The sequence below is a fragment of the Acomys russatus genome, chromosome 22 (assembly GCF_903995435.1).
Source record: "Acomys russatus chromosome 22, mAcoRus1.1, whole genome shotgun sequence".
NCBI lineage: Eukaryota > Metazoa > Chordata > Mammalia > Rodentia > Muridae > Acomys > Acomys russatus.
Genome location: NC_067158.1, coordinates 24,463,644 through 24,488,328, shown reverse-complemented (window position 1 = coordinate 24,488,328; position 24,685 = coordinate 24,463,644). Strand labels below are relative to the sequence as shown.

Sequence of the window (24,685 nt, the reverse complement as noted above, 5' to 3'; positions counted from 1 at the left end):
GAGCGGTCTGGTTTATTTCACTATAGAACGTATGTACATAATGACCTATGCACAATGATTTTGCCTATCAAGCATCAATTAACAACTAAAAATGCAAATCTGGGTGTGGTGGCACATTCTTTTTCTCCCAGCACCAGCAAGGCTGAGGCAAGTGGATCTGTGTGAGTTCAAAGTCACATGCATATAGTAAGACCCTGTCTCAAAAAAGAGAGAGAGAAAGAAAAGAAAATGTAAAGCCAGGTATAGTGGTATATCTTATATTCCCAGAAAAGGTCCCACTATGTAGCCCTGGCTGGTGTGAGACCGGGTTAGCTAGTTCAAGGCCAGCCTGGGCTATATATGGTTAGCTCCATGTGTCAACTGAGTTAAATAGCAAAACTCTGTCTAAAAAATAATAATCATTTAAAGAAAATAAATATGAGGGGCTGAAGAAATGGCTGAGAGATTAAGAGTCTTCCAGAAGACCTGGGTTCAACTCCTAGCACCCATACGGTGTCTCACAACTGTCTGTAATTCCAGTTTTAGGGCAATCCAACATCCTCTTCTGGCCTCTGTGAGCACCAGGCACATATGTGGAGCACAGACATACATAAAGGCAAATACTCAAATAGGTAAAACATAGAATGGATAGGATACGTAAAAATATTAGCAATTACAAAGAAAAGTATAAATACATCCTTTCATATGACAAGCTTTCAAAAGTGAGGATTTAAAAGCAGCCTAGATACCATTTATAGCAAAATGACCTAGATATGACTACATATTTAACAGTCTAACATTACACTTAAGTCCTTCATTTCCACAGTAACCTAACCTTTGAGGTCGGGTGCTAATCACTATAAAAAGATACTGAAGTCGAAAACAAAGACTTGCCTTGGGGTCTACAACATTCACATAGACATCTTGATAAGGTCTTAGCCGGAAGACTTGTGTCACAGTCTGGTCCACACTGATAGTTTCTGAAATAGGAAAAAAAAAAAATCTGGATTAGTTAACACATTTTGAAGTCAGGATACAACTGGTCATTTGCTATGGGCTCTGTCTTCCAAGAGATTAAATTTTAAACAATTCTCTACTTTACAGGTGAAACAAGTCCAAGAACAGACACTTGAGTTAAGGTGATGGAAACAGCTGGTGTTATGGCTTACCCCTGCAACTCCAGCATCTGGAAGCCTGAGGCAGGAGGACTGAGAGGCCAAGCTAGGCTACTTAGCCAGCCTCTCCCTCAGAAAAGGGAGCCAGAGCTGGAGAGATGGCTCGGTGGTTAAGAGAAATTGTTACTCTTGCAGAGGACCCAGGTTGCGTTCCCAGCACCCTACAGTGGTTCACAACCATCTATAACTCCAGTTTCTGGGGGTCCAACAGGCATGAACATAGCACACAAACATGCATATGCGCAAAACACCCATACACAAAGTAAAATAAAATTAAAAGTGCTGTGACTCGGTGGTTGTAAATATGTTTAGCATGTATGAGCACCTGGGGTTTTGAGTAGAGGGAAGGAGGAAATGAGAGAAGAGAGGGGAGAAAGGAGAAGAGATATGGGAGAAAGAGGCAAGCACTTAAGGCCTTGCACTTGGGGGGACTAGAGAGATGGTTATCAGTAAAATGCTCACTCCATGAGTGTGAGAACCTGAATTCTGATGCTTAGCAGCCATGTACAAGGCAAGCATGGCAGTAGAGACTTGCACTCTAGCAATGGGGACTCAGAAACAAGCGGGCCTGTGGTCAGTACGCCTAGCCAAAACAGTGAGCTCCGGGCTCATCAAAGACTGTCTTGCCGGGGATGGTAGTGCACGCCTTTAATCCCAGCACTCAGGAGGCAGAGGCGGCTGGATCTCTGTGAGTTCGAGGCTACTCTAGTCTATATAGTGAGTTCTAAGATAGTACATCTACTAACACACAGTTGAGGCCCTATCTCAAAAACAAAACAACCACAAAAAGACTGTAGCAAAAAATATCAAGATGGAGAAGAAAGACACCTCACATCAACCTCTAATCTCTATCCATACAGGCATGGGTAGGCACATACTCATACAGGCAAGTATCTCACACACACACACACACACACACACACACACACAAACACACACACACACACAAACACACACACACACACAAACACACACACACAAACACACACACACACAAACACACACACACATACAAACACACAAACACACACACAGGGGTGAGATTTTACTCCTTTTGACACTGAGACATGAGGATTGTCATGATTTGGAAGGCAGATTGGATTACACAGTGAATCTGAGGCCAGCCTGGGCTACGTGGCGGGGCGGGGGGGGGGGGCGGAAAGGGACAGTAAGTGCCTTTGATTCCAGCACTCTGGAGATGGAGGATGGACAATCAGAAATTCAAAGTCAGGCTAGAGAGATGGCTCAGAGGTTAAAAATACTGACTGCTCTTCCAAAAGTCATGAGTTCAATTCCCAGCAACCACATGTTGGCTCACAATCATCTACAATGAGATCTGTATACATAATAAATAAATCTTTAAAAAAAAAAAGAAAGAAAGAAATTCAAAGTCATCCTAGCTACACAGCAAGTTCGGCCTGGACCATGACACCTTACTACCAAAACCAAAACAAAAAACAAAAAAACATTAAAACAAAAACAACATGAGCCAGGTGTGGTGGTAGATGCCTTTAATCCCAGCACTGGGAGGCAGACAGGAAGATCTCAGCAACTTCCAGGCCAGCCTGGCACCGCCCAGGCTACTTACACCCTGTCAATCAATCAATCAAGGCTGGGAATGTAAGTCAGTGGAAAGAAATTGCTTAATATGCACAGGCCCCTGAGCCGGGGTGGGAGGAACAACAAAAGCAAAGTTCAAATACAGAGGTGAGCTACATCCCCCTACAAGTTGCTGGTCATGGAAGATTCCAGAGATTCTCAAAACAACACAAGCAATTGTCATTGCTGTTGGTTGCTCACCAAAACTAGGTAAGACCTTAACTTTGAAGGCACGGCATACTGTAGTCAAAGGACACAGAGAAGCCAGGCTAGAAATGAGCTAGAAGCTTGCCTTGCTAACTAGCCCTCATGGTGGTGGGAGGTATCAACTGCCTTCCTCAGCTATGGACCCCATACACAACAACACAGGCGAGCCAGGCAGGATGAGGCCAGAGTGGCACAATCACAGAAGTCCACTACGGGGTGAATGTGACACAACACAGGAGGAGGAGATTCATTTCTACTACTGTAACCCTGGGCAAAAGCTTGTGGTGGGGGAGATCATAGGCCTAAAGTAGTGCGGAAACTACTGCTGTAGTTTGTTTTTTGAGACAGGGTTTCTCTGTATAGCCTTGGCTGTCCTGGACTCGCTTTGTAGCCTAGGCTGGCCTGAAACTCACAGAAATCTGCCTGCCTCTGCCTCCTGAGTGTAGGGATTACAGGCGTGTGCTGTACATCTCACACTGGAAATTACTGCTGCAGTTTTACTAAATGGTTACAATGTGCCTTTCAAACTGACTTCCCTCACCCAAGTACTAAACAGGCCTAATCCAGTTTAGCTTCCAAAATCAGACTAGACTGACTACATTTGTAGTAAGACCACAGTCTCAAACTGCATTCTAAATTGATATGATTTACTGATTGTTTTATTGATTAATTTGTTATTGATTTTGGAAACAGTCTCACTAAATAGTCCTAAACTGCTCGAACTTTAACCTTCTCTGTAGCTCAAGCTGGTCCTAACTCCCCGGGATCTCCTGCTCCCCCCCCCCACCCCCAAGAATTAAAAGCATACACCACTGAAACTGGCCAAATAACTATGTTCATACTGAGATTAGTTTTGCTGTTAGCTTTGACCAAAGAAGCTTCTTTCTGCACTGGTCAGCAGAGATTCACACTGATCAAAGTACTGAGAATAAATGATTGTTGCATGCCCAGCAAAGGGCTCGGGGAATGTAACAACACAGAAGAAGAGGCAGAAAGAATCCAGGAGCCAGAGAAGCTGGGAGAAGAGTGTGGGATGGATACAAATGACAATCTCATTGTCTGAATCACAGTAGCTATGATTACCTACACAAGATGGGGCCTGCCAACACCCTGTCATGAAAGGAGGTCCCAGAATCCCTGCAGGTTTGTACACAGCTCATGGTTGATGAGGGAAGAAAATACATTTTCCCCAGTGGTATAGCCAGGGTAAGGTGCCTGTGCTCCTGTACAAAAATCCTCTCTTTGCTCCTCTAAAAACTCCAAGAAAACTCAGTCAGTCACACACAAAGAAAAAGACCTAAAGACAGAAGGGGAGCTACTGTGGAAGAGGAGGGGGATTACCAGACATGAGAGACAAGGGAAGGTTATAAGGAATGAATTGTATAGAAATATATTATGGGGGCGTGGTGGCGCACGCCTTTAATCCCAGCACTCGGGAGGCAGAGGCAGGCGGATCACTGTGAGTTCGAGACCAGTCTGGTCTACAAAGTGCGTCCAGGATGGCCAAGGCTACACAGAGAAACCCTGTCTCGAAAAACCAAAAAAAAAAGAAATATATTATGTACATGTTTAGAAATGGCACAATAAAAGCCATGATTTGGCTGGCAAGCTGGTTCAGTGATAAAGGCACCTGCCATCACGCCTGACACCCTGGGTTCAATCTCTGGAACCACACAGTAGAATGAGAGGACTGACTCCCTGAAACTGCCTTCCACACATGCATCCTGCCTGGTGTGTGTCCATACAAAGAGAACATTGCAGAAACCCACAACTGATCACAGTGCAGAGAACAGAACGAGGCTGTGCGATATCCAGGCCCAACTGATAATCTACGTCACAATTTGTGCACCTAAGGCTCTGGGACCATTGTAGAAGGGTGAGCAGAGAGGCTGTAGGAGCCAGGAGAGCAGGAACTTCACTTGAGACCGTGTCTCCGGGAAGAGTCAGAAGAGCTCCCCCTACTAAGTCTCACAAACATGGACACCTAAACAATGGCACACCAACGGACATGCTAAGCTTGAAAGGCTTCAACCAGAGGCAACTGAGGAACGCTGAGAACAGGGGAGAGAGCCTGGGGAAACTTGGTTATTTAATGCCAAGTAGTACTCATCCCTGAGGTCATGTGCATTCAGGGAACAGTGCACACACTGAGCAGGTTGTACTTAGGTATTTAGGAATATGAATGTAGGCATGCAACACAGACTCAGAAAGAAAAAAAAATACTGCATGTTCTCTCTCAAGCAGAATCTAGACAATAATAAATGTATATATGTAAACAAGTGTACATGTGGGCACAGTAAAACATGAAGAAAAGAGGGCACAACAGGCTGAATACCAGGGAGCAAGGAAAGACTGGATGCAGGTGAAAGACACAGTTACAGAAGAGGATAGGAAGTCACTTGTTCTAGTTGTTTCTGCCACAGAGCTTTTGGGTTTGTTTTGGTGGTGGCTAAGTGCCTAAAATAAATTTGGTAGCAACCATATACAATTTAGTGTGACCTCCCCAGCTTCCCTTTCAAATGCCTATTCTAATGGTATAAAAGTTCGGTTATAGCCGGGCGTGGTGGAGCACGTCTTTAATCCCAGCACTCCGGAGGCAGAGGCAGGCGCATCGCTGTGAGTTCGAGGCCAGCCTGGTCTACAAAGTGAGTCCACGACAGCCAAGGCTAACACAGAGAAACCCTGTCTCGAAAAACCAAAAAAAAAAAAAAAGTTCAGGGTTATATAGATTTTGGATCTAGTTAATTTTTGTGTGTGGTATTTTTATTTATTTACAATGTTCTTAAAATAGTAATGGCTGGGTGGTGGTGATGCTGGCCTTAAATCCCAGCACTTAGGAGACAAAGGCAGGAAGTTCTCTGTGAGTTTCAGGACAGCCTGGTCTATAGAGCAAGTTCCAGGACAGCCAAGGCTACACAGAGAAACTGTCTCAAAAATAAAATAAAATAGACAGGTGTGGTGGCACACACCTTTAATCCCAGCACTCAGGAGGCAGAGGCAGGCAGATCACTGTGAGTTCGAGGCCAGCCTGGTGGTCTACAAAGCAAATCCAGGACAGCCAAGGATAACACAGAGAGACCCTATCAGGAAAAACAAACAAATAAAAAATAAAATAAAATAATGCTTACAACATTAAAAAAAAAAAAAAGAAGAAGAAAAAATTCTTTAAAGATTTATTTATAGCCAGGCATGGTGGCGCACACCTTTAATCCCAGCACTCAGGAGGCAGAGGCAGGCAGATCGCTGTGAGTTCGAGGCCAGCCTGGTCTACAAAGTGAGTCCAGGATGGCCAAGGCTATGCAGAGAAACCCTGTCTCGAAAAACCAAAAAATAAAAAAAAAGATTTATTTATTATTTATTATTCTGCCCACACGTGTCCCTGCCCACCACAAGAAGGAGCCAGATCTCATTACAGGTGGTTGTAAACTACCATGTGGTTGCTGGGAATTGAACTCAGGACCTTTGGAAGAGCAGCCGGTACTCTTAAACCTTTGAGCCATCTCTCCAGCCCAAAAGAAAATATTTTAATGTATTTATCTAGTTACCTCTGGCTGGACAGAAGCTCACTATGTAGACCAAGACGCTCTTGAATTAACAGATACACTTGCCTCTCTGCCTCCAGAGTGCTAGGATTAAAGGTGTGAGCCACCACACAATGCTTTCCTTTCTTTTTATGGGATAGAAATACAAGGCCTGCACCATTGCACCTGACTTACATACTTTCAGACATGAATGGAACCCAGGGCTTGGTGTATGTTGGGCAGGCAGTTTAACTGAGCTATATCCCTTGGCCCCTCCCCTTCTTTGAGGCAGGGTCTAGTAGTCTAAAGTGCAGGCACAGTGGGCAAACTGTTCTATAAGAAAACTTTTAAGCTAGGCGTGGAGGTGCACACCTTTAATCCTAGCACTTAGGAGGCAGAGGCAGGCAGATCGATGTGAGTTCCAGGGCCAGCCTGGTCTACAAAGCCAAGGCTACACAGAGAAACCCTGTCTCGAAAAACCAAAAAAAAAAAAAAAAAAAGAAAGAAAGAAAGAAAGAAAGGAAACTTTTAAAGGAAATACCCCATTTATCACCCCATTCCTATGTATGACTGGGTAAACATATGATTAAAATCAGATACAGGGGCTGGAGAGATGGCTCAGTGGTTAAGAGCACTCACTGCTCTTCTGAAGGTCCCAAGTTCAATTCCCAGCGCCCACACGGTAGCTCACAACTGTCTGATGCCCTCTTCTGGAGTGCAGATGTACATGCAGACAAAGTACCCATATACACAAAGTATACAAATGAATATTTCTTTAAATAAATCAGATGCAATATGCAATAAGACATTTTCAGTGGGCAGTCACATAACGTAATACTAACATACATACACTTAACACTCCAAATAGAAAAGCACCCACACTCTTCCCCAGACCCACAGAGGGAAGTCCTGGGAAGTAACCAAGCACTTGGAGTCCCATGCTTGCTCTGCCTTTTACAACTTACCTACTCTCTACCTCTTTCCTTTTTGAATAAACTCCCCTGCTACCTTTTAATTTGCATGCAACTCATCCATTCTTTCAAAAAAGAAAGCAAGAATCTAAAAGTACCTAGTCCAAAGGACACTGATAACACACTCATCCAGGAAAACACTTAAATATTTTGTGAAAAACTTATTTCGAAAATTCACCAAGCCTGGTGGTGGTGACGCACGCCTTTAATCCCAGCACTTGGAAGGCAGAGGCAGGTGGATCACTGTGAGTTTGAGGCCAGCCTGGTCTACAAAGCAAGTCCAGGACAGTCAAGGCTACACAGAGAAATCTTGTCTCAGAAAAAGAAAAGAAAATTCGCCATCAATTTTTTAAGAATTACATATAAAGCGTCCTACATTCGAACGACCTTTTCTTCTGGCTCTAAATTTAGTTTCTGCAATGCCTATAGCATACTAACAAATGAGACTCTGGCAATCTTCATATCTGCCTTAGGGTCTGAGAGCAGCTTACAGCTCACTTAGCCGCCCCCCAGTAAACATAATCAACTATTGCTCCCGGGGCAGTGGCTGCAAATGCAGTCCCTGAGCTCCAAAATCTTTATGTCTTCTTTTATGCCAGAGAAAACTCAATCTGCTAGGGACTTGTTCCCTGAGATTCCAAAGAGATGTTTCTTCCACTTCTCAGACAGTAACTATAAAAATCCCAGAGAGAGGTAATACTTACCTTTCTGTAAATCTTCCTTAAGAGACTTGACTTGCAAAAGCAGAGGACTAGAAAAGAAAACAAGGAAGATGAGAGAGACTGCAGGAAGCAAGCTTTCTCTACCTCCCATCAAAGTGCAGACAAATAATGTAGTTCACATTGTAACCAGAGAACACTCCATTGGAAACAAAGAAACTGATCAGGGCAGTGGTGGCCCATGCCTTTAATCCCCGCACTCAGTAGGGCGAGACAGGCAGATCTCTTGAGTCTGTGGCCAGCCTAGTCCACAGAGTGAGTTCCAGGACAGCCAAGGCTACACAGAGAAACCCTGTATCAAAAAAAAGAAAAAAAGAAAGAAACAAACAAACAAAGAAAGAAACAAAGAAACTACACTTGGCATGAAGGGAAATGAACAAAAGCAACAAAACTTTCAAGAGTTGTTACTTCAACTTGAAAATGAGAATGGCTCACTTTAAAAATATGTGCGGCAGGAAGCAGATGGAGGTGAAACTCTGTGAGTTTGAGGTCAGCCTGCTCTATAAAGCAAGTCCAGGATCACCAGGACTACATAGAAAAGGCCTGTCTCTCAAAATTAAAAAAAATAAAACGATAAAGTGTTGTTGGGGCTGAAGACATGGCTTAGGAGTTTTAAGAGCACTTGCTGTTCTTCTAGAGGATCCAAGTCTGGTTTCCAGTATCCACCTCAAGTGGCCAACAACTGTCTATAACTGCAGACCCAGAGACTCTCCACCTGAGAGCATGTGCACTCATATGCACAGACATACACATAATTTTTAAAAATCTTTAAAATTTTTTTTCATTTTTTTTCTGTGTATGAGTGTTTTTTACCCTGCATGTGTCTGTGTTCCACATGCACGCCTGGTGCCCAGGAGGCTAGACCAGATGGTTATGACATGCCATATAGGGGCTGGGAACCAAATTCTTAACTGCTGAGCCATCTCTTCAGTCCTAGATATGAGCATTTTTTGCTGTTTTTTGAGATGGGACCTTACTCCATGGTCTTGACTAGCCTGAAATAGTATTTGAAGTCAGCAGGGTGCCTAGTTCCCTTAATCCTTGAATTGCTCACCTGTATTCATCATTGGGATGAGCAATCTCCACAATGTCTCCAAGTTTGATGTGAGGAAACACTTTAGGATTCACGACTAGCTCATCATCTGAAAGACAATTTGTGATTATAAGAAGAAACCCTGTCTCAAGAAAGGAAGAAGAACCGGGCGGTGGTGGCGCACGCCTTTAATCCCAGCACTTGGGAGGCAGAGGCAGGCGGATCGCTGTGAGTTCGAGGCTGGCCTGGTCTGCAAAGTTAGTCCAGGACAGCCAAGGCTACACAGAGAAACCCTGTCTCGGAAAAAAAAAAAAAAAAGAAAGAAAGGAAGAAGAAGGAAGAAGAAGGAGAAGGAGAAGGAGAAGAAGAAGAAGAAGAAGAAGAAGAAGAAGAAGAAGAAGAAGAAGAAAGAAAATTGAACTTTGGGGTTTTCTTTCTTTATAACAACATAGTAAAGAACTACTTATTTTAAGTCTCTGTTTCTATTTGGAATGTTCCATTTTAGGTCCAATCTGTGTGCAGTCCCTATGAATGTCCACTGTTTAAATGAAGCTCTCTGAGCATATTCTATTTTACTTGTTTCATTTCTCTTCTCTTTCTCCTCTCCCTCTTTCCTTTGTTATTCTTTTCTATTTGTTTGTTTGTTTATTTTTGGTTGGTTTTTGGTTTTTGAGACAAGGTTTCTCTGCATAACAGCCCTGGCTGTACTGGACTCATTTTGTAGACCAGGCTGGCCTCAAAGTCACAGAAATCTGCTGGCCTCTGCCTCTGCCTCTGGAGTGCTGGGATTAAAGGTGTGCGCCATCAGACCTACCTCCTTTTTCTTTGCTTTGAAACAGTCAGTTTCACTCTGCAGCAGTTGGCCTCAAATTTTTAGCCATCCTCCTGTCTCAGCCTTGGAAAGTTCTGTGTCATAGCCATGAGCCACTACAGCTAGCTAATCATTTCATAATGTTAAGAACTCCTTGAGGGGCTGGAGAGATGGCTCAGAGGTTAAGAGCACCGGCTGTTCTTCCAAAGGTCCTGAGTTCAATTCCCAGCAATCACATGGTGGCTCACAACCACCTATAATGAAATCTGGTGCTCTCTTCTCATCTGCTGGCTCACATGCAGGCAGAATACTGTATAAATAATAAATAAATAAATAGAACTCCTTGAGAGGGCTAGAGAGATGGCTCAGAGGTTAAGAGCACTGACTGCTTTTCCGGAGGTCCTGAGTTCAACTCCCAGCAACCACATATTGGCTCATAACCGTTTATAGTGTGATATGATGCCCTCTTCTGGTCTGCAGATCTACATGCAGACAGAGCACTGTATACATAATAGTAAATAAATCTTTAAAAATAAAAATAAAAAAAGATGGTGGCGCACACCTTTAATCCCAGCACTCGGGAGGCAGAGGCAGGCGATCGCTGTGAGTTCGAGGCCAGCCTGGTCTACAAAGCGAGTACAGGACAGCCAAGGCTACACAGAGAAACCCTGTCTCAAAAAACAAAAAAATAAATAAAATAAAAAAAGAACTCCTCGGGTAGTGGTGCACGCCTTTAATCCCAGCACTTGGGAGGCAGAAGCAGGCGGATCATTATGAGTTCGAGGCCAGCCTGGTCTATAGAGCGAGTTCCACAGAGCTGTTACACTAAGAAACCCTGTCTTGAAAAAAAAAAAAAAAAAAAGACTCGGGAGGCAGAGGCAGGCGGATCGCTGTGAGTTCGAGACTGGCCTGGTCTACAAAGTGAGTCCAGGACAGCCAGGGCTACACAGAGAAACCCTGTCTCGAAAAACAAAAGAAAGAAAGAAAAAAGAAAGAAAGGGAAAAAGAAAGAAAGAACTCCTTGAGAAGGAGAGATTTGCTATATTCACGTCTCTGTGTGTGACAGGTGTACTGGTTAGACTCCTATTCTCCCAGGTATATCACCAAGCTACATTTATCTTCTACACACACACAGACCTATACACACTGTACCCTTGTTATTTTCTCTGCTGAAGTGACAGCTGTGTTTATTCAATAGGTATCAATTCTTCATAAATGTTTAGGCCCGTTGCATAAATAGTGGGTAGCATATGGGATTGATGTGACTAAAGGTGAGGATGGCAATAATTTGACAACAGAAGGTTTTCAAACATGGAAGTACCAAATTAACCCCAAATCAACACATAATAAACCCAGAGAAACCCTGTCTCAAAAAAACAAAAACCAAGGTGGCCAGGCACAATGGCATATGCTGTTAATCCAAGCACTTAGCACTTAGTAGGCAAAGGTATCTCGGTAAGACAGAGGAGCTTGTAAGCTCAAAGCCAGCATGGTAAGCCTGGTCAGCACAGCAAACCAGTCCAGTAAACAGTGTGAGAACCTGTCAAAAAACAGGACAGAGCAAAACAAAACAAAAAACAATACTAAAGTTTGATACCTATCTTACACACACACACACACACACACACACACACACACACACACACACACAAAAGCATCTACATAACACAGGTGTGCACGTGTGCATAAGTAAATACTAAACAAAATTTAAAGTGAAAAGGGGCTCATTGAGGGCTAGGGGGTGCTGTTCCTTGGTAAAGCACTTGATAGCATGCACAAAACATGGATTCTTTACCCAGGACCACATAAAACCAGGTGGGAACATGTGCCTGAAATTCCAGCCCATGGGCATTAAGGAAGGTCAGAAACTCAAGAGCATCCTTTGAATATGGTGTGTTCAAAGCCAGGATAGGCTATAAGACTATCTCGAAAACAAAACAAAGCCAGGCGGTGGTGGCGCACGCCTTTAATCCCAGCACTCGGGAGGCAGAGGCAGGTGGGTCACTGAGAGTTCGAGGCCAGCCTGGTCTCCAAAGCCAAGTACAGGACAGCCAAGGCTACTCAGAGAAACCCTGTTTTGAAAAGCCAAAAAAAGAAAAAGAAAAAGGAAAACAAAACCATTTCATTGTCAGTAATTCTGATTTTTAAAGTAAATAACATTTAAAAAATAATTAGTTTGGGCTTGGATGCAGCCCTCTGGTAGAGAGCTTTTCTATAACATATGAGGCCTTGGGTTAAATTCCTGGCAATGCACATGAGGAAAACAGAACAGAACAAAACAAAAGAAGAAAGAAAAATTAAGTCGGGTGTGTAGAGCATTTCCAGATACAGACAGTAGGATAATGGGTTCAAGGCCAGCCTGGGCTACACAGTGAGTTCCAAATGGGTTCAAGGCCAGCCTGGGCTACACAGTGAGTTCCAAATGGGTTCAAGGCCAGCCTGGGCTCACAGTGAGTTCCAAATGGGTTCAAGGCCAGCCTGGGCTACAGTGAGTTCCAAATGGGTTCAAGGCCAGCCTGGGCTACACAGTGAGTTCCAAATGGGTTCAAGGCCAGCCTGAGCTACACAGTGAGTTCCAAATGAGCCCAGGACACATGGTAAGACCTGCATTCAAAATACAACCACACAAAATCTGAGTGTGAATGCTTTTCACAAAGATCCTATGTGCTCTCATCACCCCCCCACCCCCATTACTGACTGGTATTCCTCAGTCATTTACCTATCAAGCCTCAGCTGTGGTATGGGTAATTTTTAAGGCATTGTGTTAGGCACATCAAAACTTCAACCAGCTTACACGACCCCCAAATATCAATCAATACTGACCGCTGCCCCCAAAGCCCTTCTTGTGGATGACGAGTTTGTAGACCTTTGTGGTTCTCATTTTGTTTTGTGGTTCCTTCAACTGTTCCAACCTTGGCGTAGGGAAGTCATCTCGCCTTCCTGCCATTGAAACGCAAACAAAACAGCCAGAATGTCAAGCTTCCTAAAAATTGCTCTTCAATTTTGGACCTTGAAGGCATTGGTTGGTTGTTGTTCAGCGGAGAGGCAAGTGCCAACCCTCGCAATTAAATCACCCCTCCAATTACCAAAAGAGGAAAACAAACAAAAGTGTGCTTTAGGAATTAAAGGGAACTTGGGCTGCGATTTAGCCAATCCTCTGAAGATATTTTCTCCACCCAATACCTAAAAGGGACTTGTGGTGAGAGGGACACGACCTTGTTTCTCTGTCTGCATCGGTAACACCAAAATAGTACAAAGATATTAGGAGAGCTTAGTCCATCACATCTTTAAAGAAACGTCAAAACAAGGGACTCGGGCAAGGTCACTCAAACTGTTAGGCACTGCCATGATTCATGTTCCACTAACAATGTCCTGGGAAAGAGAAAAGCGAGGAAGGCTGGGGTTTCTTAGCAGAACCTCTATGTGTACCAACTCTCAGCGGACCGTCCTGCCTCCATTTCACCGCTGCGGTCGCAGAAGAAGAGAAAGACTGGACCAAGGTCACACGAGGGGAGGGGAGACTGCAGGAAGAGTCGGGCCTCGAACCTGCTATGGACCCCCTTCTTCAAGCCCCTCAAGTCTCACCCCGAGGCGGGCGCTCGACTCACCCCCAGTTCCAGCGCCCCTCCCAGTCTCAAGTCTGGCCCGAGGCCAGAGCCTGGCAAGATATCCCGAACCTCCTCAGGATATTCCACCTGAGCACCCAAGGTTCGAGCAGCTTCCGCACCAGAGATCTAGACGACAGCCAGCAGCACCGCAGAGGAGCGCTCACCTGAGCCCGCGCCGCTCCCGAGGCTCCGCCCCGAGTCCCCGCCCCTCGCCGGTCCCGGCTCAGCCGGCCTAGCCGCTCTAGCCCAGCCTCCGTCTCGTCTCGGTGACCGAGCCACTTCCTCCTCCGGGGCTTGGGGTGGGGGTGGGGAGAGGCTGGGAGGCGTGGCTTCGAGTCTGAGTTGCAGTTGGTGTTTCCCGCCTCTGGCTAAGGTGCTGCGTCCTTTGCAAAAAAAAAAAAAATTTTTTTTTGAAAACAGAGATACAGCCAGGACCTTCGTTTCAGAGAAAGATCTCATAATAGGAGAAACGAGAGAGTCGACCCCTATTTCGCTGAGCTGCTTTCTGGTGTTTGACGATGTTAATAACTCAATCGGGGTCCAGGGCTATTGAGATGCACAGATGTCTCTGGAAGAAGATCCCTTTGGTGGCATTCCCTGGTAATCCAGGTATTCTGGAGACAGAGAGCTGACAATTCCCTCGAGTTCAAGGCCAGCTTTGACTATTTAGCAAGAAAGCGGGGGTGTATATAACTTATAAAAGAGTTACTAGCCTATTGTAAACTGTAATTAAGTATAATTAAGAAATACAAGTTAGCAGGACACAATGTCGCATACCTGTAATCCCCGCATTCAGGGGCAGAGGCAGGAGGATCTATGTGAGTTCAAGGCCAGCCTGGTCTACAAAACCAGTCCAGGGCCGGACAGCCGAGGCTACACAGAGAAACCCTCTCTCGGAAAACAAAACAACAACAAAAACAAGTTAATGCTATGTACAAATTGCACGTTAGCTTACAGAATAAGGACACACAGGAAGTAAGACCTGTCCAACGGCCTGACCTGCTCCCACCATGTGGGCCAAAACAATAATAAGAAGAAAAAAACAAAAACAGAAAAACTCCTTACCTAAAGATCAATTACTCCTCATATCTCATACGACAAGGGGTAGATTCTCTTGCCTAGCAGAAGATCTTAAGGAGTTTTCACCCACATCCTGAACCTCTCAAATGACAGAAAGGCTAATTGCAATTACACTGCCCTCAGCGTCTCCAGAACTGACATAGGAGGATGCTGTGAACAGGGAAGCCTGTGACTGGTGTGAGACCTGCATGCTGGCTCAGGCGCCACGCCCTCAATTCTTCTTCTCAGCAAAGGCTACTTTCAGGGTCCACACCCTAACTGCCATGTTCCTTCATTAAAGGAGGATGCCAGATACTCTGTCCTCAAACTCACAGCTTTGGAAAGCTATTCAGAGTATCCAAGCCGTGTCTTTGACAGTTGGTTGTTCATCTGTAGAGTTAGTGAATTATTGTATTAAGCGATCTCTCAGGCCTTTATATTCTTCAGGAGGAGATACCTGACTTAGATGAAGTCTCCTCTAACCTGGGCTCACCTGTGGTGCTTTGAGAAATAGTCTAGTCTCTGCGCAGACAGAGAGACCAGAGCCAGTGCATGCACCTTAAAGCCTGGGAGGAGCACGGAGGCACTGGTGGGGATGCTTGTGGGTGTCATCTGGTACTAAATTCCAAAACCCAAAAGCTCATTTAATTTAGTTATCTCTCTTTACAAATTATGCCAGGAAACCAATCTGTTTTTAAATAAAGTGATGTTAAGAAACATGCTTTCAGGCTGGAGAGATAGCTCAGTGGTTAAGAGTACCGCCTGCTCTTCCAGAGGTCCTGAGTTCAATTCCCAGCAACCACAGGGTGGTTCACAACCATCTATAATGTAATCTGATGCCCTCTTTTGCAGATAAAGCACTCACTTACAAAATCTTAAATCTTAAAAAAAAAAAAGAAAAGAAAAAAGAAAGAAAGAAAGGAAAAAAAGATGCTTTCAGCCGGGCAGTGGTGGTGCACACCTTTAATCCCAGCACTCAGGAGGCAGAGGCAGGCAGATCGCTATGAATTCGAGGCCAGCCTGGTCTACAAAGTGAATCCAGGACAGCCAAGGCTCATCCAGAGAAACCCTGTCTCGAAAAAACAAAAAACAAAAACAAAAACAACTGTCCTCCTGCTAAATGACTAGAGGAACACCGCCTCCCTTTCAATGGATCCATAACTAACCCCTCTGACAAAAACCCTCTCTCCTCAACAGGAAAACAAATCTGCTGTTTTCTATAGCCAAGAGTTAGAACGACAGTTTCCTGCTGAAAGGCTACATCTTCCAGCTTCCCTTGGGACCAAGAAAGGGAAGTCCAGAAGTGGGAGGCTACGAGGGAACATTTAACAGGAATGATAGTGATTTATGCCCATTTAAAGGTGGCGCACGCCTTTAATCCCAGCACTCGGGAGGCAGAGGCAGGCGGATTGCTGTGAGTTCGAGGCCAGCCTGGTCTACAAAGTGAGTCCAGGACGGCCAAGGCTACACAGAGAAACCCTGTCTCAAAAAACCAAAAAAAAAAAAAAAAAAAAAAAAAAAAAGAAAGCGAATAAGCCAAGCATAGTCACACATGTCTATTTTTCTACTATTCAAAAGGCTGAGGCAGGAAGATTAAGAATTTGAAGCCGGGCGTGGTGGCGCACGCCTTTAATCCCAGCACTCGGGAGGCAGAGGCAGGCGAATCGCTGTGAGTTCGAGGCCAGCCTGGTCTACAAAGTGAGTCCAGGATGGCCAAGGCTACACAGAGAGACCCTGTCTCGAAAAACCAAAAAAAAAAAAAAAAAAAAAAAAAAAAAAAGAATTTGAAGCTGCCGGGAGGTGGTGGCGCACGCCTTTAATCCCAGTACTTGGGAGGCAGAGGCAGGCAGATCGCTGCGAGTTCGAGGCCAACGTGGTCTACAGAGCGAGCTACAGGACAGCCAGAGCTGTTGCATGGAGAAACCCTGTCTTGAAAAAAAAAAAGATTTGAAGCCAAGCCAGGCATGGTGGTGCAGGACTTTGGGAGGCAGAAGCAGGTAGATCTTTGTGAGTTCAAGGCCAGACGGGTCTATAATGTGATTTGAAATGTTTCTGTCTAGCTCCAAGCCACTACCGCATGCCACACTTTCTCTAGGCTCTCCTATTCATCTTCCTCAGAATCCTAAACCATGCCCCCTCTCTGTGCCCCACTAGGCAGGCTGTAACCAGCTGGCAAAGATCATCTTCCAAAGGAGGCAGTTGTTAGGTGTGGACACACTAAAGCTCAAACTAAAGCTCCAAGGCGCTGGAGAGATGGCTCCGAGTTTAAGAGCACTGGCTGCTCTTCCCGAGGTCCTGAGTTCAATTCCTAGCAGCCTCATGGTGGCTCATAAGCATCTGTAATGAGATCTGGTGCCCTTTTCTGGCGGGCAAGCACACATGCATGCAGGGTGTTGTATACAAAATAAATAAATAAATCTTTTTTTAAAATCCCACAGTTGGGATTAAAACAAAAACATTTATACAGCATCATTGAGTTTATAAAGAAACCAAAGCTTCCATTAGAAGCCTCTATTACATAGTCTTTTTTTTAAAGTTTATTTTTATTTTTTTTTTATTAAGTATACAGTGTTCTACCTGCATGTACACCTGCAGGACAGAAAGGGTATTAGATCACATTATATATGGGTGTGAGCCACCATGTAGTTGCTGGGATTTGAACTAAGGACCTCTAGAAGAACAGTCAGTGCTCTTAACCTCTGAGCCATCTCTCTAGCCCTCCAGACTAGCTTTCTGTGGACCAGGCTGGCCTTGAACTCACAGCAATCCACCTGCCTCTGCCTCCTGAGTTCTGGGATTAAAGGTGTGCGCCACCATTCCCTACTGTTACATAGACTTTTTCTTTTTTCTTTTCTTATTTTGGTTTCAGGTTTTTTTTGAGATAGGGTTTCTCTGTGTAGCCCTGGCTATCCTGGAACTCACTCTGCAGACCAGGCTGACCTTGAACTTAGGAATCCACCTGCCTCTGCCTCCCAAGTTAAGATATGTGCTACTACTTTAGGCTTAGTCTTTTATTTATTTATTATTTTGGGTTTTTTTTTTTTTTTTTTTTTTTTTTCCAGACAGGGTTTCTCTGTGTAGCACTGGCTGTCTTGGACTCAATTTGTAGATTAGGCTGGTCTCAAACTCATAGGTTTCTGTATATGGCATGTTCCAGTGTAGGTCCGAAGGCCAGAAGCTGGAATTTCAGGCTGTTTTAAGTCTCCTATCAAGGCTGCTAGGGGCTGAGCTGAATTCCACTAGGAGAGCATGAAGTGTCCTTAACACTGAGTTTTCTCTCTAGCCTCTCACAGATTGTTTTGAGTCAGGGTCTCACTTTGTAGCTCTGACTGTCCTGGAGCTCACTGTGTAGATCAGGCTGGCCTCAAACTCATAGATTCTCCTGTCTCTGCTGAGGTTAAAGCAGTGCACAGCCAAGCCAAGGCTCCCTCTGCTGATTCTAACAGAGAAAAGGTAATTACTATTTTCCCCAAGGCCTCCATCTCCTGCCAGGCTGACGAGCTTCAGGAAACCATAAGTGTCTATTTCTAAATCATGTCTGTGTGGTTTGGTTGATTATATTTTATGCACATACCTAATCCGCTCTCCTTCTAACCCTTTTTCCATTCTAATTTTTGCCAGATATTTCCTTAGGTGCTATCAATAAAAAGAAATGAAATGCTCTGCTTTTAACGCTAAAGCGGCAAAAATAAATAAATAAATAATAAAAACACAGTGTAACCAACTATTTTCCTGCGATATGTTTTGGATTTATTGGCCAGTGTGATTAGAAGCCACACTGGGGAACGATGTGACCTAAACCTTTGATTGAAGTTATTAAAAGGTTTCACGATCTGCCGGGAAGGGAGCAGACAGGCCCCTAGAGTGGCAGCTGTCCACTTCACGGAAACCAGTGGACCACAGCGCTGGTAACACTTTGGAGATAAGAACTGGGCCAAAGGGTGTGTTTCTCTTTAAGAGCCAAGGCGAGGAAGGCGGGACTGACTGTGCCTGGAGCTAGCGGAGGGTGGAGGTACTAGCTGGGAAGAGCCGCCCTCCGGATTGCGCGCGCGCCGTGCGGGGGCGGGATCAAGGCCCGTCCGCATGGCTGGCTCTGGCCCCGGATGAGGAAGTGCGGTTTGGAGAGGGGGGGTGGGCTGTGCAAGCGGTGGAGGCCGGAGCGCCCTCGGGCCTGGGCTCCAGAAGATCTAGTAGAGTTGACGGCGGCGGGGACAGCGAGGACCGAGGCAGCCGAGGCCGAGGTGGCGGAATGAGCACGGGCCGCGGAGCAGGCCATAGGGTAAGAGGCCCGGCGGCACCATGATGCCCCGGGGGTCCTCCGCCGGACGGTGCTGACTAAAGGGGGTCCGGCCCCCCCTCCCGCCTCTCGGGGCGCTGAAGGGCACGGAAGCAGCGTTGTTAGTGACAGAAACACCCACAGACATCCAGGCGATCAGGCTCCCACGTCACTGGTAGAAAACAGCTTCTCAGAGTCCTGGCTCCAGGGGAAAGTGGCTCCCTTTCAACTTCCATCTGCAGGGGACCCCAACTTCTCTCCTCGGAGAGGACGACGCGCCTTGTCGGCATATGCCTTTCGTCGGCCTTGATCCACTTGTCAGCGAAGGGAGACCCGGTTTATGGTACCAAACGGAATTCTTTATCCTAAGGAGCATTTCAGGGGTAACCCTCAAACGACCCCCTACTTTGGTCAGCGACTTCCAAGTGAAGAAGGAGATTCTCAACTTCCCTCAAAGTGACAGAGGTATCTTTCTTTTTTGCAAGAAACAGATTTGTCTTTCTTCATTTTTCACTTTCACTCCAAGATAGACAGGAAGGGCCCTGAATTTATGGTATTGCAAGTCAGCCTTTCACCCTTCCCCCAAGCATGTCCACCAAGGGAGCCTTACTTTCTGTGCTTTTATTAAGTCTTTTAGTGTTGAGAAAGCGTCTCTTCCTCTTTTAGAGTGTGATACTGATATTTGCAAGTTTGTATCTCCCACTTAACATGTTTGTGACCTTGACACCCCCTGGCAGTTGCAGCAGCCTCTCTGTAACCTGGGTTTGTTTTTTTGTTTTTCTTCTTCTTTGAATTGTCATTGAGGGCTAAGGGGAAGTTTCGTAAAAGTGCTTTGTGCACAGTGAACTTTCGTTCAATTGTTACTATTGATTTGTTAAGAAAGAAAACTTATGTGCTCAAAGAAGCAGGTGTTTGTATGAACGTATCCATCACAAATGTTCAGCCCATTCTTTCCACCCGAAAGGCCTCCCCTCACTTCCTAAAATAAAGGGCACTTCCTCTCCTCTTGGATTCCACTCTACTCCCCAAGTGAACAAAAAGAACCTTAGTTAAAAAACAAAAAAAAAAGATTAATTTTTGGAAACAGGTTAGCACTGTATTTATTTTTGAGATAATGTTGCTCTCTTAAATTGCCCAGGCTTTCCTCAAAGCCAGTATGTAGCCTAGGCTGGCCTCCAGCCTCTGACCCCTGATAGATAATCTTCCTGTCTCACCTTACAGAAGGCTGCCATGTGCCGCTTTTTGTTTTGCTTTGCTTTGGAGACAGGGTCTCTCTGTGTAGCCTTGGCTGTCCTGGACTAGCTTTGTAGATCAGGCTGGCCTCGAACTTACAGCGATCCCTGCCTCTGCCTCCCAGAGTGCTGGGATCACAGGTGTGCGCCACCATGCGTTTTTTGTTTGTTTGTTTGTTTGTTTTGTTTTGAGACAAGCTCTCATGTATCCCAGGCTGGCCTCAAATTTGCTATATAGCCAAGCCTTTCATCCTCCTGCCTCCGTAGCCTCCGTATCTCCATCCAGATTGTTTTGTTTTGTTCGAGACACGGTTTCTTTGTGTAGCTCTGCCTGTCCTGGACTCATAGAGATCCACCTGTCTCTACCTCCCAGTGGAGTGCTGGGATTACAGGCATGTGCCACCACCCCTGGCTCTCTTAAGAGGGAGGGAAACTTGATGCTGGAAGACGGGTTTCCGTTGTCCAACAATTCTGTCTAGACCTCCTCTCCCTTCTCTTGCTTTTGTGACAATAAAAAAGTGCTTCCTCTTATCTACACATCCTCTCCAGCCTCCAGCTTGCCTAAGAAAAGCAAGACCATCCCTTCCCAGTATGTAAAGTGGTACACGTGGCTTTTCCCCCCTTTCCCTTTGATAAATATATGAACATCTTTCATACATGGTGTCTTTTGTCAGTAGACATCAGAAGCATCTTTCACCCCCTCTGTTAAAAGATGGGTCTTTTTTTTTTTTTTTTTTTTTTTTTTTCTGCACGTTAATAAAAAGAGAAAGGAGGGGCTGGAGAGATGGCTCAGAGGTTAAGAGCACTGTCTGCTTTTCCAAAGGTCCTGAGTTCAGTTCCCAGCAACCACATGGTGGCTCACAACCATCTATAATGAGATTTGGTGCTCTCTTCTGGCGTGTAGGCACAACACTGTATACATAATAATTAAATAAATCTTAAAAAAAAAAAAAAAAAAAAAAAAAGACTCCCAACCAGGTGGCTCATGCCTTTAATCCCAGCACTCAGGTGGCAGGGGCAGGCAGATCACTGTGAGTTTGAGGACATCCAGCGCTGTTACACTGAGAAACCCCGTCTTAAAAAATAAGCAAACAAAACAACTACAACAAAGAACTGGGTACTGTGTGGTGCATGTACTCCCTGGTCATGTTTTCAGTTTGTATTGAGACCTTGATTCATGGTTGCTGTTTTTCTTTTGAGACAGGGTCTTGCTATGTAGCCCTAGCTGGCCTGATACTCACTGTGCACCCCGCTCTGTCCTCGGCTGTCCTCTTGCCTCAGCCTCTTCCCGAGCATTGGGCTTACAGATGTGAGCCACCACTCCTGGTTTAGGGAGATCTTATTAAAAGATTCTTCTCTTTCTGTCCCTCAAGAAGAGGCCTCTTCTCCAAATTCCCTCATGGAAGAATTGGCTACTGTGTCTGAATGTCCCTTATGGAGGGACTGGCTGCAGAATCTGAGTCTTTGGAAAAAGAAAGCCCTTTTCTCAAGGTGAAAGGAGTGCTGTGAACTTCTCAGGGCCTGATCATCCTTGTGAGTATTGTTTCTTGACACAAGCATGGCAGTGCCCACTGTTGTTAACAGCTTCTTTACATTCAAATTAAAGAGAAGGGGTTACTGGGGCAGGTAGTTTTCTGTCCTGCTTTCTTATTCGATTTGTTTGCTTTGAATTTTTCTTTGTTTGTTGCACTTTATTGCTGTAACGTTTTACTTCCAAAGCTGTTATTTTGGGGGAAAGTTGAATGATTGGAAGTGTTGCTACTGTAAGATTTTTGGCATGGTAAAATATACTTTAATGATGTGATGTTAATTAACCCTTTACTGGTTTTTGTCATGTTTTTTACTTTTTGGTAATGTGGGAGCTCACATTTTACATTTTCCAGTTACCTGAAGGCACACCAAAAAGGAAAAGAGAGATGTTATATTTTTCATTATGAGGGTTGTTTGTTTGTTTGTTATGGTTTTTTTGGTTTTGTTTTTCGAGACAGGGTTTCTCTGTGTTGTAGACCAGGCTGGCCTCGAACTCACAGTGATCTGCCTGCCTCTGCCTCCCAAGTGTGTGTGTGTTTTGTTTGTTTGTTGTTTTGTTTTTGAGACAGGGTTTCTGTATGTAGCCTTGGCTGTCCTGGAACTGTAGGTTAGGCTGGCCTGAAACTCACAGAGATCTGCCTGCCTTTGCCTCCCTGAGTGCTGGGATTACAGGTGTGTACCACCATGCCTGGCTTTTGGTGATTATTTTAACTTGGTCGTTTTGCATGGGAAAAACAAGCCCAGGAAAGTTCATTTACTTTGCAGACATTTCAGGCTGTGCATTAGTGAGTTGAGTCAGAATTCGGAGGGACAGCTGAGCTGTGTGGCACATGCCTTTAATCCCAGCACTTGGGGAGGCAAAGGCCAGTGGGTCTCTGAGAGTTCGAGGCCAGCCTGTTCTACAGAGCGAGTTCCAGGACAGCTAGACCTGTTACACAAAGAAACCCTGTCTCAAAAACAAACAACAACAAAAACAAAAAACAGAATAGGGAGGGACACCAGCTTTTGCCCTGGAGATCTGAGAGACTGAACCACTCCATGTAGAGCTTTATATTTGACACAGATGAGTGGTCAAGCTGTTGGTGTCAGCTCAAAAATAATATCTCTTCCCTGTCCCCACCCCTTTTGAATTTGAGACAGGGTCTCCACGTATAGCCTGTTAATCTACCGTGTAGCTCCAGCTGACCTGGAACCTTGTGTTTCCCTGGTTGGCATTGTGGCCTGGTAGGTTTGTGTTATAAGCTTCATCTTTTATTAGAGTAATGCTACCTCTTTTTTTTTTTCTTTCTTTCTTTTTTTTTTGGTTTTTCGAGACAGGGTTTCTCTGTGTAGCCATGGCCATCCTGGACTCACTTTGTAGACCAGGTTAGCCTCAAACTCACAGCGATCCGCCTGCCTCTGCCTCCCAAGTGCTGGGATTAAAGGGGTGCACCACCACACCCAGCTCCCCAGTCTTTTTAAAATTATTTATTTGTATGCATGTGTGTGTGCGTGCGCCCTGCACATGATGTCCCTCAGAGGCCAGAAGATGAACTGGGTCCCCTGGAGCTGGTTGTAGGAGGTTGTGTGCTCCTTGTCGTTGCTAGGCACCTAACTGGTTCTGTGGAGAGCAGCGCACACACTCCACTGCAGAGCCTGTTCTCACCCTGTGACCAGATCTTCTGTGTTAGGCAAGCACTTTCCCTGTGCTACAGCTCCAGCCCAACGGGACAGATCTGGGTTTTCCTCCGCAGAGAGGCTTCAAGGAAAGGGGAAGCCATGGAAGAAATGAAACTTAGGAAGAGAGTTATAAATTAGTTTTTTTTTGGGGGGGGTTGTTTTTTTCGAGACAGGGTTTCTCTATGTTATCTTGGCTGTCCTGGACTCGCTTTGTAGACCAGGCTGGCCTCGAACTCACAGCGATCCGCCTGCCTCTGCCTCCCAAGTGCTGGGATTTAAGGCGTGCGCCACCATGCCCAGCTATGAATTAGCTTTTAAGAACATCCATGTCCCCCTGATGGGGAGGGAATAAAGGGGACTCAAGGTGGCAGAGACCCAAGAAGTCTGTGTGCATCCATAATTTTGGTTTTCCTTAGAGTTCCTATGCAGCCCAGGTTGGCCATGAACTCAGTCCTGCTTGCAGAAGTGCTGCAGTTGCAGCAGTGTTTTGTTTGCTTGTTTGTTTGTTTGTTTGTTTTTTCAAGACAGGGTTTCTTTGTGTAGCCTTGGCTGTCCTAGACCCACTTTGTAGACCAGGCTGGCCTTGAACTGCCTGCCTCTGCCTCCCGAGTGCTGGGATTAAAGGCTTGTGCCACCAGGCCCAGTGAAGCAGTTTTTTTGTTGTTGTTGTTGGTTGGTTTGGTTTTTTGAGACAGGGTTTCTCGGTGTAGCTTTGGGTGTCCTGGACTTGCTTTGTAGACCAGGCTAGCCTTCTAACTCACAGCTATCCACCTGCCTCTCTGCCTCCTGAGTGCTGGGTTTAAAGGCATGTGCCACCACTGCCCAGCTTCAGCTCTGTTTTTAAATGGAGAATCTCTGGTTTTAACATGTTTCTTCTCTACACCACAGTCCATATAGCCAGGCGTGGTGGCCCACGCCTTTAATTCCAGCACCCTGAGGCAGAGGCAGGTGGATCTTGAGTTCGAGGCCATCCTGGTCTAAAAAGTGAGTCCAGCACAGGCAGGGCAATTACACAGAGAGACCATGTCTCAAAAAAACAAAACAAAACAGAACAATTGCCAGGCATGGTGGTTCATGCCTTTAATCCCAGCACTCAGGAGGCAGAGGCAGGCAGATTGCTGTGAGTTCGAAGCCATCCTGGTCTTCAAAGTGAGTCCAGGACAGCCAAGGCTAACACAAAGAAACCCTATCTCAGGGGGGAAAACAAAACAAAACAAAAAAACCCAAAACAAACAAAGAAACAAAAAAGTCCATCTTTTTTGGGTAATTTTTTTTTCTTTGTTGTATGTTTGTTTAAACCAGGTCT

At 45.2% G+C, this 24,685-nt stretch overlaps 2 protein-coding genes across 18 annotated transcripts in view; one reads left to right on the top strand and one right to left on the bottom strand.

The window, feature by feature from the left end:
* Depdc5 (DEP domain containing 5, GATOR1 subcomplex subunit) overlaps positions 1 to 9,343 on the bottom strand; it is a 118,176-nt gene extending 108,833 nt beyond the window's left edge. For 9 of the 15 annotated variants that reach the window (XM_051165226.1, XM_051165227.1, XM_051165229.1 and 6 more), the window contains exons 1-3: positions 9,226 to 9,343; positions 8,157 to 8,203; positions 874 to 959 (exon numbers count right to left, since the gene is read on the bottom strand). The gene's annotated coding sequence lies outside the window, so the exon portion shown is untranslated. Of the gene's footprint in view, positions 1 to 873; positions 960 to 8,156; positions 8,204 to 9,225 lie in introns of those variants that run through there. The other 6 variants (XM_051165222.1, XM_051165221.1, XM_051165223.1 and 3 more) reach the window with 1 other exon arrangement.
* A 9,539-nt stretch (positions 9,344 to 18,882) lies between these two features.
* Prr14l (proline rich 14 like) overlaps positions 18,883 to 24,685 on the top strand; it is a 59,276-nt gene continuing 53,473 nt past the window's right edge. For 2 of the 3 annotated variants that reach the window (XM_051165145.1, XM_051165144.1), the window contains exons 1-2: positions 18,889 to 19,423; positions 21,564 to 21,723. The gene's annotated coding sequence lies outside the window, so the exon portion shown is untranslated. Of the gene's footprint in view, positions 19,424 to 21,563; positions 21,724 to 24,685 lie in introns of all 3 variants that reach the window. The other variant, XM_051165143.1, reaches the window with a different exon arrangement.